This window comes from Mandrillus leucophaeus, unplaced genomic scaffold (assembly GCF_000951045.1).
Source record: "Mandrillus leucophaeus isolate KB7577 unplaced genomic scaffold, Mleu.le_1.0 Scaffold197, whole genome shotgun sequence".
Classification (NCBI taxonomy): Eukaryota; Metazoa; Chordata; class Mammalia; order Primates; family Cercopithecidae; genus Mandrillus; species Mandrillus leucophaeus.
This window is the reverse complement of record NW_012101998.1, coordinates 2057880-2070047: the sequence shown is the minus strand read 5'-3', so window position 1 is coordinate 2070047 and position 12168 is coordinate 2057880. Positions and strand designations below refer to the sequence as shown.

The 12168-nt window shown below is 47.1% G+C and overlaps 1 protein-coding gene across 1 annotated transcript in view; it reads right to left on the bottom strand.

Annotated features, from left to right (window-relative positions):
* THSD4 (thrombospondin, type I, domain containing 4) overlaps positions 1–12168 on the bottom strand; it is a 723953-nt gene that overhangs the window by 692898 nt on the left and 18887 nt on the right. The gene's annotated exons all lie outside the window — the stretch shown is intronic.

Below are 12168 nucleotides of genomic sequence, written 5' to 3'. Positions count from 1 at the left end.
TATTTTTCTATTCTAAAATTTCCATTTGGGATTAAAGACTTAAATGTAATGTTAGAAACTGTAAAATTACTGGAAGAAAACATAGGAGAAATACTACAAGACACTGGCCTGGAATAATTGTTTGTATTTAACCCCAAAAGTGCAGGTGAAAATAGACAAATGGGATTACATGAAACTAAAAAGCTTCTGCACAGCAAAGGAAACAACTAATAGTGTAAAGAGACAACCCACAGAATGGGAGAAAATATTTGAAAGCCAAACATCCCATAAGGGGTTAATATCCAAAATATATAAGGAACTCAAACAACTCAACAGTTAAGAAAATAAAAAACCCAATTAAAAAATGGGCAGAGGACCTGAATAGACATTTCTCAAACAAAGATATGCAAACAGCCCACAGGTATATCAAAAGATCCTCAACATCGCTAAGCTTTAGGGAAATGCAAATTAAACCACAGTGAGCTATCCTCTCACACACACCTGTCAGAATGGTTATTATCAAAAAGACAAAATAAATCAAGTGTTGGTGAGTATGTGGAGAAAAAGAAAATCTCGTATACTATTGGTGGGAATGTAAATTAGTACAGCCATTACAGAAAACTGTATAGAGCTTCCTCAAAAAAACTAAAAGTAGAGTTACCATATGATCCAGCAATCCCACTTCCAGGTATTTACCCAAAAGATTTGAAATCAGTTTGTCAAGAGAGATCTAGAGAGATCTGCACTCCCATGTTCAATGCAGCACTATTCACAATAGCCAAGTTATGGAATCAATCTATGTGTCCATCGACAGATGAACATGGTATACCTATGCATATGATGGGACATTATTCAACCTTAAAAAGGAAGAAAATTCTGCGTGCTACAACATGGATGAATCTGCAGGACGTTACGCTAAATGAAATAAGCCAGGTACAGAAAGACAAATATCACATGTTTTTACTTATATGTGGAATCTAAAACATCAAACTCACAGAAGCAGAGAGTAGAATGGTGGTTACAGATGCTGGAGGGTGGGGGGAATGGTGAGGTTATGGTCAAAGGGTAGAGAAACTCAGGAAGAATAAGCCCTTTTTGAGATCTATTGCAGAGTGTAGTGAAAATAGTTAATAACAGTATTTTGTACATTTCAAACTTGCTAAGAGTAAATTTCAGATATTCTTGCTACAAAAAATAGTAAGTATTTGAGGTAAGGAATATGTTAGGTTGATTTCATTATTCCGCATTGTATTCATAAATCATAGCATCACTTTGTACCCCATAAGATAATGCAGTTATAAATGTCAATCTACAATAAAATGTTTTACAATTTTTTTGAAAATAAAATAAAGTTTCCATTTGCTTCTTCTACTTCTTTGCTGAGACTTCTCATTTATATTTTATTTATTTGTCTCAGGCATGATCATAATTGCCCCTTGAAGCATTTTTATGATGGCCACTTCAAAATCTTTGTCAGATACTCCCACATCTCTGTCAACTCAGTGCTGGTATCAACTGATTGTCTTTTTCATTCAGTGTGAGATCTTCCTGGTTCTCAGTGTGATGAGTGATTTTCCATTGACACCTGGACATTTTAGGTATTATGGTATGAGGTGCTAGGTCTTATTTAAACCATCCCTTTTCCCTGGCTTCTTCTGACACTGCTCCGGCAAGGAAGGGGGGCCTCTGTCATTATGGCTACGTGGGAATAGAAGGCCAGGTTCCCCACTTGGCCTCCAGTAACACCAGAGAGGGAAAGGGGAGTCATCATTGCTTCTGGGTAGAAGTGGGAGTTCCAGCTCCCCACCAGGTCCCCACTGACATGTCCCTGGCTTGGAGGGGCAGGAGAGCCTCCTGTGGCCTGTGCTGGTACCACAGCAGGAAGGCTCAGAGCGATGCATGACTTCGTTACTGCTGGGTGGTGGCAAGAGTCCTAAGTGTCCATTAGGCCTCCTCTGACCACCCCAGTAGGAATTAAGAATTAGTGTCCTAGAGATGGAAATGGATTGCTGGACATCAAACAAGAAGTTAATGACAAAGCTGGGGCTCAACGCCCATGCCTTTGGCTGCAAGATCATTTGCTTCTAAACGAAGCACACAGGAAGAATGCCAGCCCCCTGCCCAACAGAATAATGAGAGATCTCACAAGCCAAAGGACAGCGGCTGCCTCCCTTCACATCCTGCCAGACCCCAGACCAGAAAGCACATGTGGCTGTGCACCACCACCCCCTAAACAACACAAACACACGTCTACTTAGGACGGGTCTCCCATCCAACATACACAGCAAAAACATGTTCCCGAGCCAAGAACCACAGCATCACAGTCACCTTCGGGGCTGGTGGTCTTCCATCTGGAGAGGTTCTGGCTTTCCTACTGCTGGAATCTCTGAAACCAAGATACACCCAGGAGCAGCCAGCAGGCCCGGCAACCCCCTCCTGACTGGAGAGCTGGGTCTGCACCCAGCTGGAGGCGCCTTCTTCGGACCTGGGGCCTCCCTCTGGCCCTGGCCGGCCAGCCGCGGTCTCAGCACAGCACTGCTTATTCTCCAGTAAGGGAAAGCTGGTGACCCAGGAGGGGAAACTCTGCTTTCTAACAGTCTTTGTTTTTGTTTCCATTTAAAAAGGTTAGTGACTTTATTGCATGTGGAAAGAACCAAAGTAACAATTTCAAAGAGGCTCAGCATGTTTTGGATCTGACCAAATATACAGAACTTTTGAGTGAGGAGGAAAGAAAAGGGAAAAGAGGGAGCAAAAGTTTATTCCGCATTCACTGTGTGCCAGACACAAGCCTTGGTGCTCCGTCCATGCTCTCGCCTGCCTTTCACAATCAAAAAATTCCAGCTAGAATCAAGTTCCAAACTCCAGTCAGCAGGCTGCTGGGAGTCAGGCAGAGCTGCTGGACGCCAGGAGAGTACACAATAATAAACCAGTGTAGGGTATAAAATTTTTTCTTTTCTTCTCTTTTCTCTTTTCCTTTCCTTTCCTTTCCCTTGCCTTCCTTTCTCCTTCCCTTTCCCCTTCCTCTTCTCTTCTCTTCTCTTCTCTTCCTGGCTGGGACTCACTCTGTCCCCCAGGTTGGATTGCAGTGGCATGAACATGGCTCACTGCAGCCTCAAAATTCTTGGGTTCAAGCAATCCTCCTACTTTAGCCTCCCATATATGTAGCTGGGACCACAGGTGCACACCACCAGCTGGGACCACAGGTGCACACCACCATGCCTGGTTAATAGTTTGATGTTTTGTAGAGATGGGGTCTCACTTTGTTGCCCAGGCTGGTCTCGAACTCCTGGGCTCAAACGATCTTCCCGTCCCGGCCTCCCAAAGTGCCAGGATTACAGGCATGAGCCACCGTGCCTAGCCAGGGTATACAATTTAAATCATGAAATAGAATGACAATAACAATATTAATATGGTCGTTGGGTACCAAAATTTTGAAATAATATGATTTAAAATTTTTAATTCACTAGAATAACTACCTAAATAATTTAAAATTGTATTAAAGTAACTGCCTATGTTGGTACCATTCAAGCTGATAAATATCCCAATCTTTTGATAGAACTTGTGAATTAAGCTTTATTCTTATGAGCACTGGAATGTCTATGAATGATTTTGTTGACTATCAGGATATTTTAACATTCACTCTTCCTACAATTTAAAACAATTTTCAAATATTATAATCGTCTAGACAAGCGGTCCACAAACTCTGGCCCACAGGTTAAACCTGACCCTCTGCCTGTTTTTGCCACATTTTCAAATGATTGAATAAAAATCAAGAGAAGAACATTTTATGGCAAATAAAAATTACATGAAATTAAAATTGCGGTGCCCATAAATCAGTTTTACTGGAACACAGTCCTGCCCATTCATTTATCTATTGTCTATGGCTTCTTTCATGCTCAAAAGGCAAAGCTGATTAGTTGCAACAAAGACCACACAATCTGCAAAGTCAAAATATTGTTTGGCCCTTTCCAAGAAAATGTGCGGATCCCCAATCTAGACAGTCTGTCAAATGGTGGTGCTGGTGTCAGACTGAAAACATATCGAGACGACGATGATGATGATGATGATAACAGCAACAGCCACGACCACCAGCTTGGCAAATGAGAAAGCCAAAAAAGCATCACGAGATACCGAGTGGGTAACTTATGAGCAAGCCCACTGTGCAATGTGAGAGAGAGTGCGACCATATGAGAAGCGACAGCACAAAGCTATGTGTTTTGAGACCATATCAAGTAAATGCACACTCTACATTTATTCTGTAGGGGAGAAAGTCTGAATGACGAGAGATCTGAACTCTGAGAGGTCTTTAAGAATGTAACCCTCCCATCAAACATAACAGGCTTCTACTTCCTTTCTCCTTCTTCCCTCTCCCCCAACCTTGTTTCCTCCTCTTGGGAGGCAGATCCCACCCCAAATCTTTCTGAATTCCCACCAATCTGAATCTGATGCCTGTGTGGGTCCCCCAGCCTCTCTATGGCATGTTTATCACAGTGCCTTCCCTTTCACCTGCCCCCTGCTAAGACTGTAAGTATCATATTACTCCCCACCTCTCACACCTCCAAGCAAGAACACACCTTCTTCATCGGTAAGAAGTTCTAGTGTTCACCTGCACAAGAGTTGGCCCTTCATTGCATTGGAGGCTTGAGCAAACACCGTACCTATGTTCTCTCCTCTAACTCCTACAGCATGTACAGAGACTGTTAGCCCATTTCACACACGAGGAAACTGAAGCTTAAAGAGATTAAGCTGCCCAAGGCCACACACGCAGAGTCAGGTCTGGAATTCACACACTTTGCAGTGCATGACGCTGCCACCTGATGCACAGTAGGGGCTCAGAAATCACTGGATGCCTGAGCGAATGACTGCATAGCCATGCCCACACAGGACCACTGACACACAGCAGCGCAATCTCAGAAGCTGCCAAGACCTTCCACTCCATGGGACCTCTGTGAACACTGAAATAACTTCCCTCTCTGGAACCTAGAAAGTCACCACTTGAACAGTACCTCTCACACCCCTTGCTAAGAGTGAGGTGTATCAAGTTCCTCCAATCTGAGCCTCAGGAAAGAACAGTAACTAGTGAGGAAAGGAAGGGTAGGCAGAAAACAAGCACCTGGTCTGTTTCTGGGTCCCCCTCATCTGGGCCTCCCAGGTGCAGTTTCTCTGAAGACCCCATGGGCAGCATGGACCACTCTTCTTACAGTTCCTGCTTTTGACCTGGTCATCACATGGCCGGGAAGTGTATTTCCAAAGCAGAACATGAGATCAGAAATAAATAAACATCAGCAAATTGAACATTCATGTTGGTAGTGCCAATTTTTAGATTGGGAGAAACTAGAAACAACCTAGATCCCTGACAGAGGGTGGGGAACGGCTAAGGAAACCGCGATGGAGCAAAATGATGGAAAGTGTCATTGTGCTTTACAAAATGGGAACCCTGCTTAGGTGGAAAGTGGGAAATGTTGACACAAAATCATATTAGTGGAAAAGACAAATCTGCATGTGCTAAATTAAAATATAAGCCTATATCAAGGAGAAAGCAGAGCAATATCGGCGCGGCATTATGCATACATATGCTCCTGTGAAAGAGGCCAAGAAGACAGAGCATCCTGCGAGAGGCTGAGAGCAGGGAGAGACCTTTCCTCCCAGGTACTCACTAACTGGCCTGATAGCTCCTCCCCCGGGCCCCACCGCCAGCATTTGTTTTGGAGTCAGATGATTTGAAATTCAAACATCACTCTGATGTCTACTTGCTGTGTGAGCCTGTGAACATTCCTTAGCCTCTCCGAGCCTCAGTTTTCTAGCTGTAGAGTAGAAATAATAGTGTCTAGTTTGCACAGGTTGTTGAGAGGATTAAATAAAAGAAGCCAGGTAAATCCCAGTACCTGACACGGAGTTCCGTAAATGGCAGCTCCTCCCTGCTTAGCTGACCAGAAGATCCTCTGAACTTCAAGCAGAATGAAATCCCGGGCCTCAACTAAAACATCACTAAAGTCAAGCAGGTCCTGGGTACTTGTCTGCTCTGGAAAAGACTCTAAATGAAACTAAAGGCTATACTGTCACTACACGCCCTGTAATGAGACTTCAAAACTTGAAGACACAGCTCTACCCTCAGGGCTCACCTTACAACCAGCAATAAACTCTCCTACATAGTTCCCAAGGGGCCTCATGTCCACGGTTGGATTGGATCCTCCTGTCAATCACTAGGTAAGTATAACTATTATTATCCCCCACCAAGAACAAGGCAATGAGAGGGCAGAGAAACCAGAAAAGAGAGCAGAGTGGGGATTTGCATCCAGGCCAGACTGCCTCCACGGCTCCTGATTTTGCTCTCAAAACAGCTGCATTCTCTACCCTCAGCCACTTGGCTAAGGACTGTCAGGTCACAGCAAAGCTAGCAAGGAGCAGAGCCAGTGCAGAATTGGCCAGCACCACGGAGGACACAACAGATGTCAGTGCCCAGCCCGCAAGTAGTCTGACAACCTAGCATGAGGGCAGGAGACAAGGGGCAGGGTAATGTCATCAAAGGGGCAGCTGGAAACCATGGAACTGGAGCAAAGGGAGGAGCAAGCCAGACAGAATCCAAGGCATGTGAGGGTCAGGGGTCAAACAAAGGAGATCAATGAAAGAGTCAGTCGTCAATTCACCCAAAGCAAGTCTTGGAGCCCTGGAAGAGAAGTTGCTTCTGTCCTTCCCAAAGGATATGCAGGCTCAGGACTCAGCCAAAGTGGGGAAAAAAAAAAGTGACAGCTAACATTCAAGTGGCATTTTCCTACACGCCTGAGATACTTTTGAGCATTTTCCAGGTGGAAAAACTACAGCCCCAGAGGCCAAGGAACCTGTTCAAGGCCCAAAACTTGGTAGAGCCAAGGCTCAAACTCAGGACCTGGCTCCAGAGTGCTCTCCTCCTCAGCACCACCGTGCTGCTGCCTGACCTGGGAAAGGAGGTGGGCTCCTCTTCCTTCACATCACAAGTGATCAGAGACCCTACATTTCAGGGGGAAAAGTATGTCTGGCAACTACAAATTTGTAACTTGCTGATACGATTGGAGGGTTTCCAAGAAGGAAGCAGGTAGGGCAGCCTCCCAGCAGTCCGTTTATCCTTTTTCATAGGAAATTAATCTTCTCTCTCCTGACTCTGCCTCTAAGAAAAATGGTTAAGTCAAAGACATGGCTGTCACCCTCCCACTCCTGTAGTCACGTGGCTGCATCCCCGCCATAAATCAAAGCTGATGCCCCCTTTCATCAGATGCCTGCAGATAATTCCCCTGCGATTTCCCTGCTGGGGCTCAGAGGGCCAAGGCCTAAAGGGTTAACATCTCATTTCCTCTTGTCTTTCAAGCCTTAATCCCCATCCTGAGCTGGGTGCATTCCAAGCCCACCTGGAGCAGGTCATGACGAGCTCCCAGCCCATAGCTGGCCCTTCATTTCCCCTGGCAGGAGATTAGATGGGGCGCCCATTAATCACTCAATGCTTTGGTCCTCACTGCTGGCCAGGTTTTAGGCAGCTGGCCAAGGGCCGGGAGGGTGGAGCAGGCCACATGCTGCCCACCTGGTTGTGGGCTGCCCAGTGCTACCCTCCTGGGACAAAACACAGTGGCACTGTGAGCCTGGCTCACTGCCCTCGGACCACGCCCTAGAGAAGCAGGGATAAGCGGCACCTCTGCCTGGGGTGCCACCTCAGTGATCAGCTTTGGAAAGGCTGGTAGGAGAAGACAACACGGGCAGTACACTCAGCTGAAAGACTGGGTAGACAGGAAAAGAGGTAAACAGAAAGAGACCACTTTCCCAAGACAACTCATCAATACACAGAACTGCTGCCTCTTGTTCCTTGGGTTCTTCTTTGGGGAATCTAAAGGGAAGCTGGGGAAGGGGAGTGGGGTGAGCAGGAATGTTGGATGGATAATTCGTTACTATTATCACTGCACAGCTGGGAGTGCTCATTTGCTGGGTTTGAATACACAGTTGTAACATTCAGCCCTATGCCGTTCAGAAACAAACTCCTGGATCTGAGGGGGCCTGAGATTATATACATTTTTCCTACAGCGATATATTGAGCTCCAATTGTCTCAAGCACCGATCAGGCACGGAGTAAAGAAATGGGGCGAGAACTGACACTGAGCACCTGCTATGTGACAGGGTTTTGCCTTAAGCTCTGCATACCCATGCACTGGGCCCCCACCAGCCCTCCAGGCTTTGGCCATCCTCTTGTTACACAAGGGGAAACTGAGGCTGGGTGGGTGGGGAGTGGAGCAAGGCCTGTTGAATGAAAGAGATCTGTCAACAGCCAGATCCCATTCTGGGAAAGGAGGTTCAACTCACCGTGCCTGCAGGGAGGAAGGGGCTGGCTTTGCCTGTCCAGCCCTATTTGGGGAGTCCCAACCCAAGCAACTTGGGGCTCTTGAACAAACCCACCCTGGCCTTTCTCCCTCGGCACTCGCTCAGACCCCAAAAGAAATACACAGTGAGTCTGATGGTGAGCGGGCTTACATGCCTTCAAGTAGGCCGAGGGGGCTGGGCCTTCAGGACTGAACTAAATACCCCTCAGGCCAAAGGAGAGGACCCCCCTCCTGGCCTTGGCCACAGTTCTCCATTGCTCACTCCTTAGTGTCAAGGTCAGGGCCTCTGTCAAAAAGGAACATGCTGCCTGGGATAAAGTGGCATATTAACCCACCACCTGTCGCTAGAGCCACATTGTAAAGGAAGCCCAGGGCAGTGGTCTCCAAACCTGGGTGTGCAGAAGAATCGCCTGAGGCAACCCAAAAAATGCCAGTTCTCAAGCCCAGCTTCCACCCTGGAGCCTGTGTTTTTCTTTCGCCAGATCTGAATTTTGATTCAGATGTTCCTAGGACAACTGTTTCAAGAAATAATGATATAGTGGAAAGAACACCAGACTTAGAGAGCTGGGTTTAAGATTTCAGCTCCAAACCTGAGCTGCTGACCTCAGGCAAGCAAGCCTCAATTTTCTTCCTGTACAATGCAGATGCTGACGCCTTCCTTATAGGTGGCCGGGAGGATTAAAAGAGAAACCACTGAAAGCCCCAAGCATCGCACACACCAGTGCTCACTAAGCATGGCCCCAATGAGGCCAACAAGCCAGCGAGGCTGTGGGCACAGAAGTAAGTTTTGATGGTAGGAGGAAAAGACAACACAATAGGCCCAGATGATGAAGGGGTGTCCCAGACTCAGCACGGCAGTCCTGCGGAGGAGGAGTAAAATTGGAGGATCCCAAGAGGGGGCCAGAGGCAGCAAAGCAGCCTAAAGTCAGAGCTTCCCCTGAATCTCCTCCTCCGCTTGTGTCAGCCTGCATCATGTGTTAGCTCCCAGCATGACATTTTTAATCCATTTTCACAGCGAGGATATTCAGCAAATACACATGAAACCTTTACATCTGCGCAGAAGTAAACATCACGATTCTGCATACACACGCAAAGAAAGAGAAAAAGTGGGAAAATCAGAAAGGAGACAGAAGGGAAAAGTGAGATGGGGGGTCAAACCCAGGAAAGTAGTCACGTGCTTTCAAGTGTGTTGGGGCCATTAACATGCGGACAGTGTGTTCCATGACCTGGAGAGACCCAAGGAGGCTGCTCTGGGGAAACCTCTGAGTGGCTGGGGAGGCGAGGCTCATCCAGGCTGAACATAGAGCAGGTGCAAAGAAAGCAGGGAAGAGACACAGGAGTCTGTGCAAGAAAGGCTGGGTGGGATATACTGTCTGGCAAAATTTAGATCAGAAGAGAGGAAATCTGAATTTCTGAGCTGGGGATGGGAGGTGTGGGGAGGGCAGATAAGACCATGATAAAGAAACTGGGTGAGTGGAGGGATGGCCTTCAAGCAGGAAGGCGTTGGGATGGCTCTTGGATCAATAAAGTAGACCGGGATTAGGAAACATTTTAAATGCCCTGATGAAAATTAACTTTGATTCAACCATGTCCATATAGTACTTTTCTATCTCTCAGCCTTTCCTCAAGCTCATTCCTCTGCTTGGCCTGTCCTCTCTCCCCACCAGCCTTTCCCATCTCCCTGAACTCCTCCTTAGGCTTCAAAGCCTAGTGGTAACTGCCCTAGCTCCTCTCATGCAGAATCAATTTCTCCCTCATCCGCATCTCCTTGATGTTTTGCACATCCCCCTTGTATTGCGGTTATTTCTTTACTCCCCTTTCTCTTCTGGGTGGTTATTTATCATCTGCTAGCCTGTGGACTCCCTGAAGGCAATGATATTGTCTTATTCAGAGCGTAAGTCCCAGCACATAGTAACAGTCCCTGGCACGTAGCGGATGCTCAGAAATATCTGTTGGAGAAAAATTAAATAGAAGTGAATACTGGGGAGCCATTGTGATTCCTTGAGAGAAATGATGTGGTGAAATCAGAATTTTAGAAATATTAATCTGTCAGCATGAAAGAAGATGGATTAAAATGAAGAAAGCAACCCGTGGCTGGGAGTCAAGAGGGGAGATTATTACTGTAATTTGGACATGGTTGAAGGTGGGGGCAGTGGGAATGGAGACAGGGAAATAATTCGTCAGATATCACAAAAGAATGTGGAAGAGATTTTGCGATGAATGAGTTATAAATGTCGGGGACAGAATGGGAGTGTTGGGGACATTTAAACATTGAGATTCCCAGCAATTAGGATAAAAGTGGTGGGGGGATGGAGAAGAAGGCAATACACAGCCTATGTGTAGGATAACTGATTGCAATCTCCACAAGTTTTTCCCGGCAAAAACAAAAACAAACTCCAAGTCAAAAATCTCCCCACCCCCGATCTTCCTCCCAAACTCTGAGCTGTATTTTTCTTTCCCTAACAGCCAGTAAGAAACATTTCCTCATGGCATAGAGACTGAAAAGAAGGTAATGCCAATCTGGTGCCCTGCCCAGTGCTGGGCACAGAGGAGATCACATGAGTTCAACTGGCCAGCCTCCCCACAAGGGACCAACCCAGTTGCGTATTCAGAAGGGACTCCAGTATCCTGCTCACCCAAACTCATTTCCCAGGCCCAGACCTCTGGGAAATCCCTGCTCCAGCACTGCAGAGATTTCTAGGAAAGTCCCAGGACGCCCATCTGCTTCCTCACATTAATTTCAGAGCTAGGATTTTGTTTTCTAAAGGAATTCAACTATGATGCCAACGAAAATCTATAGGAATTGAGGAGTTCCGTATTTAAGTCACATTTTTAAAATGTTTGCTTCTTTGTATATTGAGACCCAGTAAGACCCTAGTAAGCCCAGTTACCCTATCACCTCCAACAACATCAATCAAGTAGAAGACATGCAGATTTTAAAAGCCGTGTGATCCTTGAAAAATCTTTAGACTGTTCTGGGTCCTGGGTGCATCCAGCTGTGAATGGAGGGTTGGACAAGGTGATTGCTTAAATCTCTCTCGGGTCTCTATTTCTCTAATTCCAAATTCCAACAGGCATCCAACGATCGCTATCCACGTCCAAGTTTTAGACTCATAGCCCGAAAAGGGCGAAGCGCAGCGTGGTAGAGGTCGCAAAGGAGACAGGAAGAGAAGCAAGCATGCACTTTTAATGAGACGGCAAAGGAGGCTGGGAGGCACGGTGCTGGGTGTGGACTGCTTAAAAAACTCATTAGACCACAAATTCCAGACACTTAGGTGGGCCCGAGAACGCCCTGAAATTCCCTTCCCAAGTCAGGGCTGATGTTATTTCAAAGAAAAAGAAAACTTAACTTCCAGATCTGTAGAGCTCCAAGGTGAGTTCGCTGTGCAAAAACTACTTCTGTAAGTGCGCCAAGGGGCCGCAGGTACTTGGACTGCACTTGAGGAAGTGTCCAGAGTTGGCGGAAACAACTCATCCACTCGGGCTCCGGGCGCTCGCTGGTTTGCAGCAACCAAGCTGAGACAGACACACAGATGCGGGGACCCAGGCCAGGGCTCAAGGAGCGCTGACCGAGACTTGCCCGGCTCTCGGGCCCCAGGTGGGAGGGAGGCGAGGCTGAGGCGGGGGGCGCACGGGCTGGATGTGCACTCGCCGGTCCCCCTCCAACCCGACCCGGGGAGCACGGGCCCCGACCCGGGGACGACTGAGATGGATTGTCCCTAGAGTTTAAGACTGTCCCTAGAGTCGAGGGTGGAGGGGTGAGTGCTGGCGCCAGCACAGAGCAAGACTCCCAGCAAGGAAAAGAACCAGAGAAGGAGGCGCAGCCGTCCGCACCGACCAGGCGTGCGCC